This window comes from Dermacentor andersoni, chromosome 2 (genome assembly GCF_023375885.2).
Source record: "Dermacentor andersoni chromosome 2, qqDerAnde1_hic_scaffold, whole genome shotgun sequence".
NCBI lineage: Eukaryota > Metazoa > Arthropoda > Arachnida > Ixodida > Ixodidae > Dermacentor > Dermacentor andersoni.
In genome coordinates this window covers 83,752,252-83,776,224 of record NC_092815.1, presented here as the reverse complement: position 1 = coordinate 83,776,224, position 23,973 = coordinate 83,752,252, and the positions used below count along the sequence as shown (strand labels likewise).

Here is a 23,973-nt window from a genome sequence, read left to right as displayed (position 1 = left end):
CCGTTAACTACCGACGCATTTGCGCGGGCGGCCTCCGCGCGGTTTTTCACGACCCGCGCGAGGCCGGGCGCGCCGGCTCGGTGGCGTGGTGCGTGCGGGATTATTATTGCGCGGTGGCTGCGGCGGGTCTCAATGCGCGCGCGCGAATGGCGTCTTTCTCGCTGGTCGGGACGCTGACGGACGGCTTCGTGGCCACAAAAAGCCGCGGCTCCGCGGGAGTGAGTCACGCGACGACCGTGAGGAAAGCCGTACAGTGAGCCAGCGCACTGCCAGCAGTACGTGGATGTTTAATGCCCACATCGGTGGCGATAAAGAACGGAGCACGGCCGAATCACGCGTTGAAACAAGTGGCGTCACACGGGCGCGCCTCTCAACGGCGCAGGGCCCGTGTTTTGCGGAACTCGGCTTAGCTAACTGCGGTCCGCGATTGTCTCTTTATCACGGCGGTATATCTACCGCGAGTGGCGGACGCCGTAGAACCGACCAATCGTGAAACGCCGTTATGCGAGAGAAGTTTTGACCCTGGGTTCAAATTCACGAAGGTTTACGTCAATTAGAACCATTTATCTTCGATAGGACGCCTTCGCTAACGATATCTTTGCTGTGAGGATTGTCGCCCGATTTTACGTACTCTCACACGCGCTGCTGTATGAATATTATCCTCGCACGTGGCGCTCGGAACAGCGTTAAGGAATTATAGCAGACACGCCACCTTGCTAAGGCACAGACTTGAACTACTGCGCAAGCGCAGCGATGCACCTAAGCTTCTTCAATCATGAGCAAATGGCTCCTTACGGGACACACGCTGTGCAGTGGTGGTGATAAACTTTATGGAAAGGGGGAAGGTTAAAGGGGGACGTGGCTGAAGGATTGGGCTCAAGTAAGGCCCTGGGCCTGCTTGGCCTTCTCCGCCCAGTCCACCAGTTCAAGCTGTCGGTCGACATCCCCGCAACTGAGCCAGGCTGTCCAGTCAGTCTCGCTACTGACGGGGGGATGAGAAAACGGGAGCGAGGTGCATTCCCACATTATGTGTGTGAGTGTTCCTGTTTCTGAACCGAGCCTACATTGGTCGCTTTCCTTGCCCCCTGTGATTTTGTTAATGTACGTCCCAGATTACTGCGAGAGTCAGCAATCCGGTGTTCTGGCGTCACTATTTGGCCTTCACAGGCTGAAGGCTCGACACTCTCTCTCTGTCGCTGCATTTATTTATCCAAGATCTCTTAATATTAGAGGCAGTGCCGTTCGGGTCCCTGACGAGTATGAAATGAAGAGGTTGGGAGCAACACGCTTCCGGATGCTCCGTTTGCTCGCCAACTACCGACCTAGTTGTGAAATGTATACAATTAAGTGCACATACTCTGTTCAGAATCTACTATCCATCCTCTGCTTTATTTTCACTACCCATCCTTTACTGTCAGCCGTTTTTCTAGAGAGTTACACATACCTGAAATTTCCTCTCTTCCTCTACTCCACTAGAAATATAACAAAACCTACTATCACACACTGGCGCTGCAATAGTCACAAAAGCTAATCTATCACTAATTAGCAATTAAATAAGAAATTAATTAATTAATTAAAAATATAATTAGCCTATTTCTCCTTTACTTGTCCCCCCATCCTTTTCATCCTTCTTCATTTTCTTAGAGCACGTCTTATGCTTACAAATCAAATCTCTCTGCCCAAGTTACCTGTGCCTTGGATACATTATCGCGGCAAAAATAGCGGCAGTAGCTCCGTTCCCCCCCGTTCTAACTCCCCCATGTAGCGACACGAAGCTACGATAGTCTTGGCAACCCGATCAGCAACCATGCGTGCGAGCTGATCAGTTGCATATACGTAACCTTCTTCCAGCGCAAGCTTTCTCTCGTGCCTTTGTGGTTCAGTTGACTGAGTTATCCTCACAATATCAAAAAAGTCCAGGTTCAATGGCAGCTCTGAGCGATGCAGTGCCTCCTTTGCCTTATTCCTTCCCTTGTTCATTTGCTTTCTTTTGTTTACAACATACCGACTGCACATCATTGGGCTACGGCATAAGGGACTGAATGAGTCGTCAAGAAACTCGCCACACCTCAGCTTGTAGCCATAAGAGGAATGGGGGAAACATTATATACTCGGGGGAGCAGTCGCGAATGAACACGTGTAAAATACTTCGATTAGCGCAGAGACTGTACACGAGCTGTCAGCTGATACATCTCGGGCGGCGAAATTTCAGCCGTCAGCGGTGAAAAGAATCGCCGTCACGCAGGCGCGCGCTCGAGAGAGATTAATAAGGCGTGAAAGCACACAGGCGTGCAAGTCTCGATCTCGCGCTTTTCGACAGAAAGGGGGTCGAACCAGCTGCCTTTACTGTCGGCCCACTCAATCGCGCGAAACACTCTTTCGGGCCGCCGTCGTCGTCACCGCCACGTCTCTTGCGCAACGCCTTCCTCCGCGCACACGTCCCCCCGTCCATCGGAATTCCCCTCGCACTCCTTTGTTCTTCAAAATCAGATTGCGCCTCATGAAGACGTAAGGGCGACCAGCGCCCGTTCTTTTCTCGCAACGCCGCAGGCAGCAGCAAGCGACCGCGAGTAAAAGGCGATTAGTCGCTAGAGGACGCCCTGAAAAGGTTTCCCGACGCCCCCTGACCCAAAGGCGGCCGGACGGAAAAGCGAAATCGAACGCGGAGTGGCAGTCGCGCTGCCCCGGAGATGATTGATGTTTCTAGGGCAAGGTCTTACAGCTCCCTCCTTCGCGCCCGCAGGGAAAGCCCTTTGAACTCACCCCGCCGCTTTAGATTTTTTTTTTACTCACTATTTTTTTACGGCTTTCCTACCAGTTGACACTCTTCGTTGTTTTTCTCAACCCTTGCTCGATTCCGCCCTTTTATCTACGCGCCGCGATGGTTCTCTCGTTCGCGCCGCGAACGACAATCGCGATTTGCATCTCGTTAACCGGGACCGTGCCCGCCGAGCGTCATGGCAGCGTTATCGCTGAAAAAAAGAAAGAAAGAAGGAAAAAGAAAACATGCGAACAAAAGATCAAGCGAAACAAAGCATTGCTGTGCGCCATCGAAACGAAATGCACTCGCTCACGTGTCTGTGCCGGCATAAAAAAGAGAACGATCATAAATAAAGAAGCAGCACAGAACAGTATGTACCCGGTCGGCGCAAAGAAGCAGCATACATATGCTACATAGTGGCACACAAAACGGCTGTTTTGAGTCACTAGACATCATGATTTTGATTTCTCATGCCAGCTATATATATATATATATATATATATATATATATATATATATATATATATATATATATATATATATATATATATATATATATATATATATATATATAGGGAAAAAGGAACAAACGAAGAAAAGCGCCTTTCACTCAGGTTGTCAAACTTATACGGTCGACTTCATTAGGCCACGCCGGTGAAGCTAGGAGGTTTTTGTGGGTGAAAAAAAAATAAGAATTCAGCACGCGCTCGCGGAAAAGAATGCGAGTCGCGAGAAATTGCAAAATAGAAGAGAAGGCCGTTGTTTCGCGGAGTTAAGTCAAACGACGTGTCCCCAGGTTTGTCCTGCAGCGTGATTTAGGGTTACCGCGGCGGGCGCGAATCAGAAAGTCAAATGGCCACCGCCCCACGGGGGAGCAGACGACGTGGAATAAAACCGCGAGTTAACGGACGACGAATTCCAGGGAAGGTAGACAGAAAAGAATCAAAAACAAAAGTTAGATAGAAAGAAATAAATTGACTAGAAAGTGAAAGCAGCCTCGTAAACGGTAGGTTCAGATGACTGCGCCGCCGCTCGATTCCTCGTGTCTCTGAAAAGGTTTAGTCTACGAGCACGAGACAGGCGTGGTTACGTATACACAGACAGGTCACCGCGCTTTGAGGCGCGCACCGACAGTCACACAGTCACGACGTTGCTAACGAACGAACAAAGGGCGACCCTCGTGGAAGAGGCGACGCCCTTCCTGGGTGTCCAATGGGCCGTAAGGCCACTGGGTTGCAAAAGCCCTGATCTCGGTTCACACACCCACGATGGCCAGTCGCCTAGTATCGCGCGTTCGGTGGACTCAGTGTTGTGTGCATGGCGAAATAAACCTGGGCAGCGTAATTGTCACAGCTGTACGTAAGTCACTATAAGCAAACGTTTGCCGACATCGTGGTCAAAGCAGAAACGTTATGCCGTGCTTCAATATCGTGTTATAACGCTTCCGCTGCTCGAAACATTCAACCACAGCGTCACCTCCACTGTCACCAAGCGGCTGTGATGAAAGCACCGGTATTAGCTTGTATAACGGCCGAGCAGCACCATGCAAACAACCGCATGCAGTGCAGTCCCTGCAGGCCCAAAAAAAGAAGAAAGGAAAAAGCGCCGGTATTTTCAGAAGCAATACTTCCTATTTTGCCTCCATAGGACACGTGGGGTGTACTTGCGCTATTAAGGTTCTTGCGGTCTACGGGGCTTCACGACAGACTCTAAGAATGCCGCCCCCTACCGCTCTGTAGTGTACGCGCTTTGTTCGTGCTTGTATCCCTTTCTTCCTATCTCCCCCTTCCACTCCGTTTCTCTTTTTATCCCCCTTAACCCTTCCCCCTGCGCAGGGTAGCCAACCGGAACTACCTCTGGTTAACCTCCCTGCCTTTCTCTGCATTATTTTCTCTCTCTTTTCGCCAAGGGCGATATTGAAATTACAAGAGTGTGCCAAGGACCTATACATTTTTTTGTTATACCTGCTGCATGTGAATTCAAGATTTTCACAAGTCAAAAAAGAAGAAGAAGAAGAAGAAGAAGAAGAAAGAGACAGATTCAGTAGACCTAAATCAACAAGTGCGCTATAAGCAGAGTTACTGCAACGCAATTTTCTACGTGGCCAAGCAACCCCGGTCATACAACCTAGCGAATGTTTAGATGAGCAAAGCTCAAGATTGGCCTTCAGTTGAACGCATCTGTGCGCTGCTCAGTAACTATGTCAACTTTGCTCCCGCGCAACCGGGATAATTTATCCGACGGGTGACCGTTAGGGTTTTCGGTGACATAGTGAAATTTGTACAGTTGTCCGACTCGTCAGATGCACGAGTCTGGAACAACTTCTCCAAAGATGTACACATCGACAACGGAATGTACAGGAGGGATTGTCGCAAGACTTTCATTACGTGAAAAATGGGCGCGAGCAATGGGCGTCTTGCGCTGGAGTTTGAGGTATAGTAGCGGCGCCTGGTGGCGGTGCGGGAAACGACATCTGGGTCGTACCAGCTTGGGTCGTATTAAGCCCTGGCTGTGGCGAAGCACGTTTCTAGGCCGAGTTTTGCGTCGATTCGCACTTTTTTATGCCCTGTTGCGAGTGCGAAAAGGCTCGTCACTTCTCACAGACCACGCCGACCAGGCTGCGAGCTCGCCGCAGCCTATAGTTTAACGAAAACGGACTCTCCGTGTGCCGTGGGACGTAATGCTGGGAGCAGAAGGAATCGGTGATGCCGATCTGGAGAGACCTAGCCCAGCCTCGAAAAGGCGTCACCGTCATTACTTCTGCGTCGTGGGCTGCCATGAACAAGAAGGCCTGAATCCCAACATCAGATTCTACCGTTTTCCTTCAAGGCCTCACGAAGTGGCGCGTCGGGCGCGCTGCATAGCTGCAGTTCGTCGCGCTGAGTAAGCGAAACTTCGTGCCATGCTGACTGCTTCGCCTGTCTTGAAGCTTGCTTAATTATCTGCTATCGAAATTTCGGTCTTTTGCACCTACAGTCCCGACAGCAGACCGACATAGCAGCAGGCATGGCTGGTAATTCACGATTCGAGACCCGGCCACAGCGACAATTAACAATTCGACCGATGCGAAGTGGTGAAGTGTATGCAAATGAGCACAAATGGTCGGGCTCATTCGATGACAATTCACTACTCCACTACGAGCAGCACAGGTTAAGAGAGTTAAATGCGCTCATCCTTGATCTCAAGCCAGCACGTCAAGGCAGCGCAGCAAGGCAGTATTGATTGCAGCTAGAGTGACCTTACACTCTAATTGCAGCACATCGATATTCGAGCGCTGTCATTAAAAGCTACATCAAGCGAGCAGCGCACAAGCTCGCGCTACAGCGCGATTCGCACGCACGTGCGAGCTCATATCCATTGCACCAGTTTAGCGGCATGCAGTCAACAAAGATTGCAGGAGGCCCGCCGTTTGGCGGCATGTCGAAAGACCGCTGCCGTCGCGGCGCGTACGATCGTGCGCTCGAGCAGTTCGTACATCGCGGCGCGTACCGTCGTGTGCTCGAGCAGTTCCGTACACATGATGTCTGCTTATCGCTGCTGTGGATTCATTTATAGCACGCATTTCCTCGCGTTTGTGCGCCTGAATCTAGCAGCTAGCGTGCAAACCTTACCTGTAGTTCCACTTCGTACGCGACTCGCTTCACTTGCGATTGACACCGTGCTAAAACTTCGCCGCCTAATTCTTGAACGGCGTACACGTATTCGGCACTGCATAATTTCTTGCCTTTACGCAGCGTGCCACCCCTGAAAAAATCTTCGGCGCCCGATATACGCAGCAGGCCGTGCTACAACACAACCGAAAGTGGCGGGTCCATATTGTAAACGTGCTTTCCGAAGCAGACGACCGAGCTTGGTACGACCCATTTTAGGACAGAGGGCGCTTTTTAGCACCCTTCTCGCAGCGCTCCCTGGGCAATGCAAGAGCCCCATTGAGGCGCACTTTCGCTTGGTCAAGATTTAATGGACAGCCTCCAAAGAGAATTGGAGAGCGTGCGTTTTCAGGTGACGTTGGCCTATAACAAGGACACCCGGAGACGACGTCTTAGCGAGCAGCAAGCAGGCGTAGCGCCATTCGGCACGCAAGCGACGAAGTTGACAGGCGCCCCTCGACGTACTCCGGTAGTGGGGGACAACAGAATCTCACAACGGTAGAAAACCGCGCGGAAGCCTTTGCCAGAGACCTACACCGTAGATCCTTCTCCCACAGCATATCGCAATACTACGCTCGAGGCAGACATAAAAATGCCAGGGCGACGGCGCATAAAACGCGTTCTCTGTGGTTTCCCTTTTCTTTCTTTCATTATTTCTTTATTATTTGCTTTTCCTTTCTTTCTTCCTTTCTTTCTTTCTTTCTTTTTTCATTCTGACGCGCAAGATGGATCAGCGGTTCAGGGAAAAGGCAGAGCCCGCACCCTGCTTCGCGCCGCAGCTGCTGGCTCTCTCGCTTGCAAGCTTGCCTGCTCGGGGCGCGCGACTCGAACAGCTGTTGGCGCCAGCACGGCGCGCCGACGCACAAACAGCGGCGTGCCGCCGCCAAGCGCGCCGGCGTCACCGACGCGAGGGCGCCTCTCCGTCCGCCGTTGTGTGTAGGAGCGAGGTATGGAGCACCGCTGACCCCCTATTGGGGAACAATGTGAAATGCTGTCTGCACTTCAGCATAGCAAGAACAGAAGAAGGAAAACTCGGCCCACATTGCTGGGATGCCTCAGAGTCGGGCCCGCGGCGCTGAAAGTTGTTCTCCTGTCGGTCTCCGACGTAGCGTGATCACCATGAGATGTCGCGTACGAGCGTCGCGGTGGCTACTCCTTCTCACATGAAGCGAATGCGCAATAATAACAATGTAATAAAGATAGGCGTGAGCCACGAGATCGATACATAGCTGAGTTCACCATTATTTCTTTTTCTCTCATGACAAACCATAGTTCTTGTGGCGCAAGCACAATGCGGCACAGAACAAAATAAAGACAGCAGGAATATAATAAAAAATACGCAATGAATAAAACAACAACAACAACAATAATAATAAAGAAGCAGAAGGAGAAAGAAATGTCACATTTCCTCGATTCTTTGCAAAATGTTTCCGTTTGTCTCAAGTCGGAACAACGGGTAATTTCTTTATTTTCATCCCACTCTTGACCAATCCCCCATACTGCTTATACGGCCACCGTATAACATCGTTCTTCTTCTTCTTCTTCTGCAACAACAACAACAACAACAACATCATCATCACCACCCCCCTTCAATAGCGGTACCAAATATGTGAAGTAAGGGATCCCGGCTTGAGAAGGTAAATATTTTTGATGGGATTTTGATGATTTTCATTGCTCTAGCAGATAAATATCCGCAGAGGAAGGGAAGACCAAACGTCTCTTTCTTCTTTCTTTTTTTTTTTTCGCGTCTAAACCGCAAAGCTGGTACATTTCCGCGTGGTGTCACAGATCTCAAGGTGTCTTCTCTTCTGTGAACCGTTTTATTGCATGAAAACTTCCAGAAACGCCACAGGAGTACAACATGATATGACGAGATGAGAAAAAGCAGGAGAGAATAGAAAGACACAACGCTTTCTCGGCCTCGAACAGCGTCACACAGCCAAAGGCGTTGACCCAAGCTAGTCGTCCTGAAAAAATCAAACTGCCTTCAGAGCTTGGTGAACCGACGAGCGGTGAGGTCTGTGTTCGCCTACTCTGAACGGAGAGAGAGAGAGAGAGATGATGTCTGGATATGTTAGCCGACAGCAACAGGCCTGGCATGCTACACTGTGGTGGGATGGTGAAGGATAAAAAAAGAAAAAGTGTAAGAGAAGCAAAAACAAAACCTCACGCACACACTAAGATATATATACACTAACACAAATATCACAAACACAAATACTATGTACACTTTATCATTGAGGCCTCTATACTGCAGGAATTAATGCTATGAGCGCTTTAGTGGGACGCACTTGAGATTCCAGACATTGGCACCGTCTAAGAGACGTGCCTTGTCCTCGCTACACGGTGCATTGGAGATGTTACTCGCAGAAAAACATGGATAAAGCAATTACGGAATCACCCCTTTGAGTGCATATTGCGGTAATATGTGGTACTGACAGGCTGCTGCTGCTGCTACTTTGCCCCTTTTTCTCGCTATGGGCGCAACGTATGCAATGAACTGCAGGTGATTTCGAGCCTCAGAAACGCAACCAAAGCAAGTGACGCTGACTCGTCTCAACCTATTTCCTATGAGTTTGCATCCAGCGCAGCAGTTTCCATGGTGCGTCAAGAATGTCAGGAATATATGTGGAATTGTTACTGCTGCAAAAGCCACACAGCGGTGAGCGTTCACAGTTCACGTAAGAAAGGTCGAATGGAACAGGCACCCGAGTTGACAACAACGCGCATAGAAAAGAGCGTACAAGAAGAGAACTCAATCTAACGCTGCATACTTGCGCGGCAAATATTCCGCCGTCGTGACGTGAACGGGTGATCACTCTAGCCACTTTCACAAAAGTGGAGGGCGCCTTCTGCGGCTCAACAAGCGCGAAAGTTTAACTAGTTTAGCTTCGACGTCGGCCGCAGCTGTCTGCGCTACATATCTTACCTTCTAGAGTGCACAATGCAAGATATATATATATATATATATATATATATATATATATATATATATATATAAGCACTGTTCAGCTTTCGCTAAAGCCATCACCTCTCTTGCATTGTGCATTGTGCACATTGTGTGTGTGTGTGCGTGTGCGTGTGTGTGCGTGTGCGTGTGCGTGTGCGTGCGTGCGCGCGCGCGCGCGCGTGTGTGTGTGTGTGTGTGTGTGTGTGTGTGTGTGTGTGTGTGTGTGTGTATGTGTGTGTGTGTGTGTGTGTGTGTGTTAACAGCCTGAACCTGCTCAGTGGGCAATGAGGGACGCCGTATAGTGGAGCACTCTGGATCAGCTTTGATGGCCAGCGGTTCTGTGACGTGTCACTCAAAGCTCAGCACACGGACGTTTCTGCCTTCCGTCTCCATCGGAATCCGGCTGGAAATCGTACGGTCCACGTCGTGCTCGGCAGCGTAACGCCTTAGTCACTGAGCCACCGCGGCAGATCGGTCAGAATAGTACGGCCGCCGGCAGTACGCAATGCATTCGTGGTGATAAATGGGCACAAGATAACGCCGCGTACACTGCGTAAACATGCAAACACAGTAGGCGAAGAGACGCGCACATACTGAATTATGCTTAAGAGATATTGAAGAAAAGATAAAAAAATGCCGTGATATACCAGGCAGTTGCGAAAGACAATTGCTACCGCTTCTCTTGCGCCAATGTCAAGCAACGCCTTCAAGATAACAGATGGCCTGTTCCAAAGCCTCCTAGATACCAGGCCTGTACGACGTCATGCTACGACGTCATGCTACTTGAACCGAAATCTCCATTGCCAAGCCCGGCGGGACAAAAGCAGTGACGTCAAAATCAACGCGGCTTACTCGGGAGCATACTCATTAAATTCTATGGCAGTCCGACAAGATCGCATGAAGTCATGGATCGAAGTGAAAGGCTTTGCCCTATCTATAGGAGGCATTCATTGCCTGCGCCCTCGGTTCCATGACGTCACGTTTGATGGGCCTATGGAGACGTAGTCAAACGGAGCCACTTCGCAGGCGAGCAGCGACGATGAACACTTCCATGTTGTCGTCAGACCCTGCTTGGATAAGAAATAGTTGTTCCAAGTAGAATGAAGTACGTCACGGAGCCGAAAGAAGAGACCTCGTGTTACCTGTATCTTATCAAGCAAGCGTTCGCGAAAAATTATCGATGAACTGTTACGTGCCAAACGTGCATTGGGAGCAATGAGGTATCTGTACAGTGGAAGGCTCCGATTAACTTTTATCATCTAGGGTAAAATTTAGTGTAAGCCTATAGGCGCACGGACGCTTTAGGAATCGGATCCCATGAAGTGTCGCCATTGCAGCTACCCGGGCGACTGAAACCGCGACCACGTTCTCAGCTGCAAAACGTCATAGAAGCTAAGCCACGTAGACGGTTAGGATGTGTTGTCTAAAAGGAATTTAGGACACTACGCACCAAACGCAAACGTTTTGAAGTTTTCTCTCTCGCCCCGGCAGTCCATACGCTTTCGATCAGACCGAATGTACTGGCAGCTATGCCCGGCTGATCAAAGAAAATCACACCGAACCCCTTTCTCTCTTTTTCTTTTTCTTTCTTTTCTTTTTTTTTTTTTTTTGCTAGGACGTGTCTGTAAGAACGCCTCGCTCGCCCTGTGAAGAAAATCTGCAATCAGTGGCCTTCATCTTCGCGGTCGCAACTTTCTGTGCTTCCTCCTGCAAAATCGCCATGGAACGATAAGTGAGCGCACTTGAGGCCCAGATAAGGGTCGACAAGGATTTTGCAGGAGAGAAAGAGCGAGATAACGGGGATGGGAAAGGCAGGGAGGTTAACCGGATAATATCCTGGTTCGCTACCTTGCACTGGGGGAAGGGTAAGGAGAAATGACCTTGCGGGCCTTCTTGTGGAGTGAATCTTGTAGCAGCTTGAAGCTCGTAACGCGCATACCACAAGTACTTCTTACCAGGGTAGACGGCGTCATGTCGAAGGGGAACGGAGCGGTCAGGTGTGCGATCAATCATGCACAGACGGGAAGAGCAGTTTATGCCACTAGTCTCCGGCAATTCGGACGCGCAGACTGCGCGCATTCCGGTCGTTAGAGTAGATGGCGAGTCGCCGCTGTTTCGGACCCGAAGGAGGTCATATATGGCGCGAGAGTAGCGGCGGATTTTACTCCAGGTACAGAGCCATGGCGGTGCGCCCTTTCACCCCCCCCCCCTATATATATATATATATATATATATATATATATATATATATATATATATATATATATATATATATATATATATATGCGTCGCAAGCCACAATTATGGAGCCTTGTAGACCTTTATGCGCGCTCAATCATCCCGTCGGGAACCTGAGAGTAGTTGGCCTCCGCGGACGCATGCCTTCGCCAGGGAATATTTCGGCAGCAGCGCATCGAGAAGGAACGATGGGGAAAATGAAGAAGCTGGTAGTGAACGTCGTGAAGGAAGACAGGAGAAAATATGAAAAACCTAAATTCTTCAGGGCTATGCTATACAGCTGCAATGTACAGCCGAGAGACCACCGTGTTCTTTTCATTCTACTACCGTTCAACGTGTTCACGCCACGTATATATATATATATATATATATATATATATATATATATATATATGTGTGTGTGTGTGTGTGTGTGTGTGTGTGTGTGTGTGTGTGTGTGTGTGTGTGTGTGTGTGTTCATGTGAGCGGATGAGACTTCAGTCTCGTTTACTCAAAGCGAAGGCAATGCCTAATGTCTAACGCTTTCTGCTCTTGCTGCTGCAGTGGGTGCGCCTCATATACTCTAGCGTCTGGACACAGCCTAAGACGAAGGCGGCCCATGAAGACGCACACATGGCTCCTGTATAGATAGAAACTGGTCAAGCTAACGACTATATATAAGCGAGGGTCAATAGATATTAAACTTCATGAGCCACTCCTATAGTATCTGCACGAACTGAGCCTCGACGCTTGCCGTATAACTTAATTCACATATTATGCCGTGTAGCAACCCCTGCAGAAGAATAAATAGATTAATAAAAAAACGCATAATTCAGAAAGCGTCTATGTTCTGCAGCTAAGAATGCACGGTCAAATGAAAAGCAATTTTCCGGGTTTCCTCTTTGTCATTCATGCTTGCCAGGCCTTTTAAATAGGCGGTAATCACTCTTACCGTGAGATGAGGCATGGTAAGCCAGCAAAGACGCGATAGCGAGAGACGAGTAGCGATGCCATTCTGCAGTTCTCGCACCAGCTCGCCGAGACGTCACAGATCTTGATGACGTCTACTCTGGTTTAGATATTACCCATTTGCTCATCCTTAAAGAAGCAGATGCATATTTTCCCCTTTTAAAGGAATCAAATACGCAGCCTATAGCGAACCTGTATAATTTTTATCGCACCAAAACCGTCCAAGACCAGCCGCGGTGGCTTAGCGGCTATGGTGTTGCACTGCTAAGCACGGAGGTCGCGGGGTCAAATCCCGGCCGCGGGGGCCAGATTTCAAAGGGGGCCAAATGCAAGTACGCCCGTGTCTCGTGCATTGGGGGCACGTTAAAGATGCGCTCGTGGCCAAACTAATCCGAGGTCCCCTACTATGGAGATAATCGGATGGTGGGTTTGGCACGTAAAATCTCAGAATGCAGTTCAAAACGGTCAAAATGCAATAAAATACTTTGAAATCCGTGACGTCACATAGACGTACACGGCTCTGAGATCAAGGTGCGAATATCGAAAAAGCAAAGTTTGGCCTCCTGTTTCTCCAGCAATAATCGCAACCTTCTCTGGCCGACAAGATGAAAATATTGTTTTCACACAATACTATAGTGCCGGCACGCACGGAATTCGCGTCGCCATTTCGTGCCCCTTCAGCAATGCAAACATCACATGACTTGCAACCACGCCGCTTTCCTCGGTTACGGAGCATGAAGCGCATGGAGGAATGATTCGTTTCTGACGAAAAACCTCGCGTGCCTTTGCGAAACAGCAGATATACCTGCAGAGCCAAGTCTGATTACACAGCGTGAAACAATCTCGACCGGAAACGGCGGGGTACATATAATCCGAACGAAGACATCCACGAGTACATATATCGTAAACGTGCAAGTATGCGGTCAGTGACGTACGTGCGCGAAAAAGCTGTTGACAGCATCTGACGTGCCGTCAAGATAAACAATCTCCGCACCGTCTCTGTCCGCGACGCACAGCTCTGAGAAAGCTAGCTCGGCTAACGCTTTCCTCGTTTTATCTGGTACTATGGGTTCCGTATTGAGTTCGCACCTTGCACTGACGGTCTGTTAAAGACGCCCAGCAAGATAAAGGGGGCGGGGGGGGGGGGGGTGTTAATTGACGTTGCAAGATGTCAGCCCTGAGCAAAAATGAACAACGCTGTTCTGGCAGCAAGGTTTATGAACGATGTGATCACCGGCGCCTCCCCAATTGAGTGACTATCTCCTTCTACTGCGACAGCTCCGAACTGCGTTTTGTGTGTCTGTAACTGCACCCGTCTATCCTCCCCGCTACGCCGAGGACGAAGTCCGTTACCGTGGTCGTTGAATCGTCGAATCGTCGTCGTAATCATGTCATCATCGTCGTCGTCGTCGTCGTTACCGTATGTGGTAAAAAACAGAAGGCGAACTTGCGACCACAAACTCAGCAACGCAACACCATGCCAACTCGAATGCCGTATGGCGTTGAAAGCAAACATTTGTCCACCACCGTTATACATGTGATTCGAGCTCATGCCCACGTGGCAATGTGCCGTTTCGAGCTGGACGCGCTAACCATTGGTGTGTCACTAGGAGATTAGGGCGGTGTTTGACGTGTCACACAGACTGAGAGCGGCGACATCTGTGCCTGCATTTCGGTGTTACATAACAGGCGACACTTGCAGCTGACGAGAACGACATTGCGTCCATCGCGAAGAGACAATAACAGCAACAACAATGACGGCGACGACGACTACGACGATAACGACAACGGCAACAAGTTGGTTTAGAGAAGGCCGTGAGCGCATGCTGCCGTGGTAGTAAATGACTTTAGTGCCGCAGTAATGGCTGAAGCCTTATCATGATGGAATCGTTGAAGATCAGCAGTAATCGCCGAAGATTTCACGAGTATACGTACTCTTCTGGCTCACTTTCAAAGGGGCTCGAAGTGTAAGAATCCAAAGAAAAGCGTTCATCTACCGATTGCACTTGGATTGCACTCTCCGAAGGTCACGCATTGTTGTCAGGGGAGGCAGTCACGTATATTCTTAGTATTGCTTTGTTTTCTCTATTGAACAGGTGGTCAAATTTCATTTTAACCATAATTGCGTGTCCTCGTGCAACATCTGTACGACGTTATGGGGATGTCTATAATCTAACAGAATTTTCTCGCAGCACATAATGTATACATAGGCTTAATTGGTGGCAGAATATCTCTTGGGCTATTCAGACATCTTTTTTGGTAAGTGCAAAACATGCGTCGTCTAATCCATTCTAAATATTACATAAACAAGGCACGGCCATAGTTAGCAAAGCTTCCGGTCGGGCGGTTTCATGGCCCGTATTAGGATAAGGGACTGTTGTTTCCGTCAGCAAGACCGACGAACGAGAGATATCAACACGAATTCAAAAAGAAATACATGTTGATCAAGGAGGCTGTGGTTCTTTCGTCCTATTGGAAATACAACAATGTGGAAATTGTTTTCTGGTATATAATGCATAATTATCAGCATTACTCCTTGTTACACGAATGGCACTTATGTTACGGCGTGAATGGTACTAAACTTCTTGTCCCACGACAAAGGAAGCTCACTTAGTCTAACCGGTTCATTGATTCGTATCTTCAACCTCGTAATCAACTATATACTACGACGACCGCTAGTAGAACCCGATGCTTGCTTCACGCGTCACAAACGCCTCGCGCACTTGCAGCTGACTGCGTAACCACATTTTCTCCTTTACGTGAGACCGTTAAAACCATGGTCCTTGTTCAACGTATCGCGTGAAAGCTATCTGCGCGAGTTGACCACGGCAAATGGGCTCGTTATCCCGATGATCGCAATTATGAGCGACGGACGGCCGAACGCCAGCTGATAAGGAAATGTTCTTGCGCAAGAAAAAATTTGTGAATATGGGACTCGAGATATCAAACACGAGACGCTCAGTGAAGCTAGACTGAAGCTTAGTGACGTTTGATAACAGTTAAGAAATTCGAGAACTAATTGTTACACTACCTGCATCACACAACGTTTATATGATATAAAAATGTTTGTCACAACATACACGCTCTGCGAAAAATATCCCACTAAAAAAAAAAAAGAAGAGCAAGAGCTCCGGTAGGTGAAGTGTCGCGCATGTCGAACACGCTACGCATGTGTTACACACGCATACTGCCAAAAAACGGCATTTGTCAACATCGCTCGCGTACATTTTTACGGCGGCGTCACGCTGCCGCCATTGTTGTTTTCCTCCGGCCTCGTTTCGTCGTCTGTCTTCGCTGCACGCTCCACGGAGTGAAAATAAACGATCACCGCAAGAAAAATGGAACAGACAGAGAGAAAACGAATCGAGGCGCGAGTGACCGTCGTCTGTCTTCATTGTGTAACAAGATTCGCCTTAGGGAATCGTGTTAGCGCGCGTTGCCGGCTCTTGCCAAGTGTGAAACAGGAAGCTTCAATTGGGACGCAGCGATGCGAGGCATAGCTACGGGTGTTCTCGCGGCATATCGAGCACAGCGGTAATGTGTGCAGTAACTCCTCTTTGAGCTGTTCACTTTGTCATTTGCTTTGTCGGCCTGTATATATATATATATATATATATATATATATATATATATATATATATATATAAAGCTACTGCAGCTACAGAAGAAATAAGGTGAAGGGGTCGGTGGATAGTGAGATTTGAAAGTGTCAGACATGCTTGCCAGCTATAGGCCTTTCGCATTCCGAATATTATCCAAGCGAATTGTCGCCTCACAATTCATCTGCGTTACCCCAGAGTTATTCTTCGTCTTACCGAATAGGCTTCTTATCGGACGGTGACACGGATGCGGTATATGCCTTTTTCACTCGCAGAGAGGCAGTCTCAAAATCTAGACTAATAATGGCCAGGCTCACTGCGCACGCTGGACTAAAGCCGCTTGGCGTTGAGGTTGCTACGCTTGCAAAAAGTGGTGCATGATTTCGACTGCATTTCTGCGGCAATTCTACCGAAAGCAACTAAAACAACAGCACAAACAATTGATAACGGCTTTCATAAACATAGCCGCCTCGAGTTTAAATTCATTGCTACGTATTTAATAACACTGTTCGGCGATTTTTCATTGATATGCCTTTGAAATCGACAGTTTTTGGCGTATTAGCTAGGGCACTGGAGCTGGGAAGAGTGCTTCTCAAGCAACTCCTTATCGTAGCTATCCGTAGCGCATCAAGCCGAGAAGCTCTGTTATCCTTCGTACAGCGGTGCACGTAGTAGTCGAAGGGGAAGGTCGAGAGAAGGCGAGTATGTGAATATGCCCGTTAGCGATTCCTATTGGGGACTACACCACCGGATCGGAATTTTCTAGATCGCTTTATTCTCCCTGTAATACGGGATGACCGCCACTCCTATCCCGCCTATTAATGTTTCTGGCTCAGAAATAAGAAATAGGCGGAGCATAGTTGGACAACCTCGTGTTCCTTTCCTCTGTCCCTTCGACTTAATGTGCATTTGTAAACGCCGCAAAGAATCTGGCTCTTGTTTTTCTCCCCCGTAAATGACATCCGGCAACTGTTGGGAGTGAGCCTGACCTATTCGCTAGTTAGTATTTGTCATATTTATTTTTTTTATTTATAGTTTGCCGAAGCTTAATACTACGATGGCAGAGCGAAACAACTTTTGCAAATGCCAATTTTGCCGTTTTAGTCGGCAGACATAGAGCTGTCAGCGCGAAATGAAACATTTTTTTTACTCACCGCATTGTGGACTTTGTATCAAGGCCTATATTTCGCTTCGAGACATTATATTCGCCTGTATACTTAGTGCAAACAAATCCAGCGACATTTTACAGCACGCTTATCGGTCGTTATCCGTTTGCTGCTGCTTTTGTTTCACGAGAACTTCAATTGCTGATAAGCTCCAACAGTCAGTTCAAACTGAAACACGGTGAGAGGACGCGCATTCCGCAAAGGAAGCGCGTTGCATGGCCATCATCGGACGCGGTGACGAAATACCCGCTTGTCACTCGCTTCGTTATACACGCCTTTGTTCGCGAGCGTGTCGCCCCAGGAGTCGGTCACCGCTCCGGCAAGCTCGTCTCGGCAGAGTTGCGCAACGCGTCGGCTTGATCGGTCAGTAGAACGACAACGTCAAGCGCAGTCTCGATTAAAGTCACCTTCGTACATTGCGTCCAAAAAAAAAAAAAAAAAGAAGGATAACCAGTGGGAAACATACATTTGCAAATCGTTCACTTTGCCACGAAGTCATTTGTTCGTTGACAATATCCTAATCAAATAGTTCCTAGACCTTATCGTAAAGGAATAATGGATAAAGGTAATGTGGGATATGGTGTCTGCGCTGGCCATATTATAGACGGTTATCAAACTGTTTAACCCCCAAAGGAATGAAAGGACGTATACAAGCACCAGCTCGTTGACTCAATGCTAATTACTACTACTACGGCTGTGCATGCATGTTCGTTGGCAACGAAACTGCAGCAAAATACAGCTAAATGCTTCAAAAGTATGTTGTCTGCACAAGGGAGGAAAGAGAAAAGCAGAAGGCAGGGAGTTTAACCAGAATAACGTCCGGTTGGCTACCCTACACCGGGGAAAGGGAAAGGAGAAACCACAGATAACAGGGAGAGAGAGGAGGAAAGGAAAGAAGGAAATTAGCATTGAGTTCGCCAAAGTCCTCGAGAGGATAAGGGGACAACATGACTTAATTAGCCGACTGCTAAAACCTGCAGCACCAAGACGGTGACATAATGCGTTTCTCTCGGCGTGGGGCTCGGCATGCGGCTTTGAAAATGCGACCGACCACATGTGCGAGTGAGGGCGCACATGTGAAGGTACACAAATGCTTGTGCAAGGGCCTGCATGCACTGACTGAGTGTACAGAAGTACCACGTGGCTGCATCATCGAGAGTTCGTGAAACACGGCGTTGGTGCACAACGTACTATCGAGGCTCAGCGGGTTCTTGCACAACGTGAGCGCTCGTATCACATGAAGACACCGCCGCTGCGACGGGTTGCGCGTTAATGGAGCCAGACTACAGCATTACACGCCACTTCAATTTATGCGCCACCTGTACGATAGTACTACGGGCGGCTTTGCACCAAACGTGCCAACGAGCTTGCCCAATTATACAACAACGCTGCCAGCCGTAACTCCTAAGCGCGTGCCATGTTTCGGAGTTGGAAGCCGCGAAATGTATGTGAGGTCAGGTATGTTCACAGTAACAGCGCTCCCTGTCAGATTGATAGCCACACCGTTCGATCCTTCCTGTGTCAACGTATTAAGGCGTTGGCCACTCATTCTTGGGGGTACACATATGAGCCCGTTGCTCATTACAGGAGCCCGTCCAGCCGCTTGCAGAAGTTACCGGCGTTTGCGAATCGAACAGCTGACTTATAGTTCTGCATAGTTGGGCATGCTAAAGGGCCCGCTTCATCATCAAACCGAAATGAAAAGAGGATGATTGTTCTCATGTTGTTATGCCACAGCAAGAGATCTGCCTCTTCGAGTTGAAAAGGTGTATGTAAGGAAAAAAAATAATTCGAACAAATACCGCCACTCAGTGAGCTTCTGGGTGCTTTGCGCCCGACTATATATATATATATATATATATATATATATATATATATATATATATATATATATATATATATATATATATATATATATATATATATATGTGTGTGTGTGTGTGTGTGTGTGTGTAAAAGAGGCAGGACGTGTGCGACGTCCTGCAAAGCGGTACGACGTAATGTTAAAGCATTTCTATCGCCTTTACCGCGCAGTCACCATCGAACTTTTTTTTGCGCTTCAATTTCGCTTGATACGAACTACCCACGATACGTCAGTGCATCCGGTTTACCAAGTGGAAACCGAGCACCTGGTGAACTGCAGTTGCATAAGCCCCGGAGAACAGACGTCCTCAGCATATCATGGCGCTCCGTACGTCTGGGTTCATTCTTACGCAACAACGCTGCCTTGTTCAGGCACATGTGCGCGGCTTTACTGACAGGATATCTCTGAATCATCCCACTCTCAGCGGCATTAGCTGCGGGAGCGCGCTTAACGGGGTCCCGACGCACGATGTGGTTTCTGACAGGTATTGAGCTACGGATGCCATTTTAAGTTCTTCTACATCGAATATTATCGCTTTTTAAACGCCTCTTGTAAGCTGTTGTCCTGTCATTAATACTACAGACAGCAGCCGCACACCAGGGACATCAAGAATAAAAAACGAGTACACTAAGAATCATTCATAATACATAATCAAGAACGAATTCGTTACAGACACTTTCGATGCTTTACTCGTCCGCTCAATCAAGACCAGTACATTGCAGGCACATTTGTATGGCTGTTGAGCAAGCCTAATTGAGCCTATTGTGACCGCTGCAAACTGCAGGGAATAACGCAGGATTGTGCCAGAAACAATGTTTATTGGCAGCAACGTAAGAGAAAGATGGAACATCGGCGCGAGTGTGACAGCCTTTTATATCAGCAGCAATCGCGACACAGATGACGTCGGGTCCCGCCACGCACACACCTACACTGACGCGCGCGCACTGACACTGGTACAACTGCAGAGCCTATACGGGGCAAAATTGCGCCCACATCAGGGCACGTGGTAGATCAGTTTCAGCTTGATTTCCAAAAGCTTTTGTGCTTATTGCTCCTAAAAGCTTACATTTGATTCACCCGGCCTGCGGTGTGCTCGTCTGGGATTGTGCGCGTACAGATGCGCATGCTTTCTGCGCATGCACGCACGCCGCCTGAAGCGGAGGCCTGGGCCGCTATTTTATAGCGATGCCTTATGCCTTATTCTATGATATTCTTATCATCCACCACACACGGCCGCCTGATACCGTTGATAATGTGGGCAGACCGTCGCTCTGACCACTCGCCAAGCGCGAAAAGCCTGAAAAAGCATAGAATCGGAAAAGGCATCGCTACAACATACTGGCCCTGGGTGCTTAGAGCCATATGACGACACGCGTAAAGACGACGAGCACATTGGTAATTGTGCTTGTAAACAAAAGTGATTGATTGATTGATTGATTGATTGATTGATTGATTGATTGATTGATTGATTGATTGATTGATTGATTGATTGATTGATTGATTGATTGATTGATTGAGACATTAATTAAACTATCACTTTGTTAAGTTCAGCGTCCACAAGCAACGGTGTGGCCGGAGATGCGTTGAAATTACGTTGAAATCATGAACTTTACGCGAGGATTGCAAGCCGAGCATGTTCAGCGTTCCGCCCCCACTGGCGTGTGGTCTCCGCTGCCAGCAACCGAATCTGCCATCGCGTGTCGAGCAGCGGAATGTCATAGCCACCGGAGTCACAGCGGCTGATACTCGTAAACAAGATTGCGCTAAGCGCGGCCCGCAGCACCCCTTGAATTGTATAATCTCTCTGCCGCCGGGGCGCTGGCGTCACGCGACAAAGCGCTTGGACAGTGTGCTACCAGGAGTGTCGCTGGATTGCTCTACGCATCGGTCTACGCTGCAACGTCGAACAACCACTTCTAATAATAAAGTTGACACTCACAGGGACACGAACACAACACGAGCATTTCGTAACGGGCACGCGGTCTCCCGGGAACGAATGTTACGCTGTCTGCAGCATGCACACTGCCGAAGCTTTCGCCACCATAGGAACGCCCGGATACAACTCTTATCTCTCGATCCGCAACGCCACAAAACACAAGGCACCGTGTTGGCAAGTGAGGTGCCGCGCTGCGCAACCAGAATCGAGGTTCCACGAGCAAGGTGCGAAACGTTCGCACACATTATCGCCGCATCATGCCTCCACGTGGCATAGGAGCACGGTCGAGGCCGTGGGTGTGACGCGCTTTGCTCGCGAAACCCAATGCTCAATAAGTTCCATGCAGCATTGTGAAAGCCAGCTTACGCGCGTTCTTTTAGAAAGCGCCTGGACTCGAAACTGTTCCCCAAAGCGTCACCCCTGGACCGATTTGTTTATTTTTTTTTCATCTTGCTAGTAAAACTACGCAATTTCTGCGTTGAGGAGTCGCTCGAGAAACGCTCCTTTACTTCCACCTCTTTCAGGAGGCCCTAGGTATAAGTGATTACAATATTATGCCTCAAGAACCGCAGAGGGTGCCCTTGAACATGCAGTGACTGTAGTTTTGTTGAATGGTATGAGATATAAGGCACCGTTCACTTGGCTAAGCCGATCGAAAGGTTGAAATTAAGGCGCCATCTTTAATACGGCCGCAGTGATGGCATCCACAAATAGTTAGATTAATAAGTAAAACCCGCCCTCCTCCGTTCCCCTTTCACCGAAGGGTGACACTTTGAAGTTAATCCTCCGGGGGAGACCAGCCAGACTGGGACAACAAAGTCAGAGTCTTTCTCTTTCCGTCCGATGGTAGCTGAAAATTGTTTTTCAGGTCCACAATTTGAATACGTACACACTCATCTACGCAAGGTCTCCAGCGCAGGTCCAGAAACAAGAGTCAGTTCTTTACGTGCGTGCGATTGGCCGGCTACTCCGCTGAACGCTCATGGTTATATCGTAAACGGCTAGCGCGGCGACGCCGGTCAATCGCGTGTTGCGCTCGCGTGCAGCAGCGTTGCTCGCTCGGCACGTTACTGGCTTACACGTGTTGCCAGCTTCCCTCGGTGCTGATCCGTTTTAGCCATAGAGAGAGAGAGAGAGAGAGAGAGAGAGAGAGGGTGCAGCCGTTCAATGCGCACGTCTGGCGTTAGACCGGTGTACGTGAGCCAGTTTCCGCCAGTCGCTCAGGTGTAGTCCGCAAGCAGTTCTGCAACATGAAGTGCTTAAATAATTGTGACACGACAAAAAAAAAAAAAAAAAAACACTGTAGCTTCGCAAACCCAGCGTCAAGCGTTATGGAATTTTACGGTGATGGCTGAATACGACTACAGAAAGAAAGAAAAGGAAGAAGTAAAGCTTGCATTAGGTACAGGCCGGACATTTCAAATCTGCGGGTGTTCATTGAAGGCTGTATGCTACGTAGAGGCGTCGAGCACCACAACATTGAGCAACTGCCTTCCGTGCGTGCCACTGACTGAAAATTGTGGAATTCAGTTCCATAATAATTAGAACGGAGATCCCAAACCAAACGCGCGCATTCTTACTATATTCATTTACTTACTTACATCGAACAGCCTCAATGCACTGCCGAGGTGTAGTTCTGGTTGGGTATAGCGATGTCCCTGTGTGTATCTGCGCCATGTATACTGTGTTCGTCGTTTCACCCGCCGCGTTGGATCAGTGGGTATACGATGTCCTGTTGCCGAGCCGCAGTGAAGGGCGTGGTTCTCGACAGCGACGGCAGCGTTCCAATAAAGGCAGAATGAAAAAATAAATAAATAAAAGAAACGCTTCGGTACCGTGCTTTGAGTGCACCTTTAACTCCAGGTGGCCGTAACTATTCCGGTGTTCCCTATTACGGCGTCCCTCGCAAACCACTGTGCAAATTCAAATAGTTGAAACACCACAATTTAATTCTTCGTCTTTTCGAGCTGTGTATATTTTAAGAACATAATCTTCTACGCCGTTCTTCACTTCATGCTACGCACGCATCTACGACTCACAATACGTAGACTGTTCTCCACGAACTCGAGCAGCTCATTTAAAAATTATGGGGTTATACGTGCCAAAACCGCATTCTGATTATGAGGCACGCCGTAGTGGAGGACTCCGGAAATTTTCACCACCTGGCGTTCTTAACGTGCACCTCAATCTAAGTACACGGGTGTTTGCGCATTACACTTCCATCGAAATCGAGCAGCTCATTTCAGACGTCCCGCATACCTATGAGTTCATGCGAAAAGCAAATATATATAAAGTGTTCCTATAGAATGTGATCGCAATGTCCATCGGACAGACGTGTCAGCAGAACACGCCGCGACATTAATTGAGGAATGCTGAGCACGCAGCGCGTTTGTGTTCCTCGGGAACGGTCTCGCCTTCCGTACAGATTAGCCCCCTGCAAAACTCTGATATAGCTATGGGACACAACTGCGGCAACTTTGTCACAACATGCGGCCCGAAGTTCGCCTCCTAAAAACTATCGCGCTTACCCTGTTCGCTCGCTCGACGCAATCACCGCGTTCCTCGCTTGACAGCGAACGTATTTGTCCACGAAGTTCTGCATCTGTGACGGGAGGTTGCGGGTGGAACGCGCAGAGGCTCGCTCAAACTTACAACAACGGCGTGACGGGAAAAATATTTCAGTGCTTGGAAAAGATAGTCCTTGAATCGAGTATCCTATACGTCGCGGCATGACGAACTAACTACGCGCCAGGAGAATTTATCGCTGTCTTCCGGGAACGCCGTTCTGTTTGTATATTTTATTTTCTCCTCATTTTCACTGCTCATTGCGATGGCCGACATCCCTACCGCAGACGACGTCT

The 23,973-nt window shown here is 48.6% G+C and overlaps 1 protein-coding gene and 1 long non-coding RNA gene across 7 annotated transcripts in view; one reads left to right on the top strand and one right to left on the bottom strand.

Moving 5' to 3' along the window:
• The window catches only part of LOC129387630 (uncharacterized), a 54,274-nt gene extending 44,969 nt beyond the window's left edge, over positions 1-9,305 (bottom strand). Inside the window, exon 1 of the long non-coding RNA XR_008614812.1 lies at positions 9,186-9,305. This is a non-coding gene — a long non-coding RNA (uncharacterized lncRNA). The remainder of the gene's footprint in view (positions 1-9,185) is intronic.
• LOC126541746 (aquaporin-7-like) overlaps positions 1-23,973 on the top strand; it is a 155,411-nt gene that overhangs the window by 53,295 nt on the left and 78,143 nt on the right. The window lies entirely within an intron of this gene.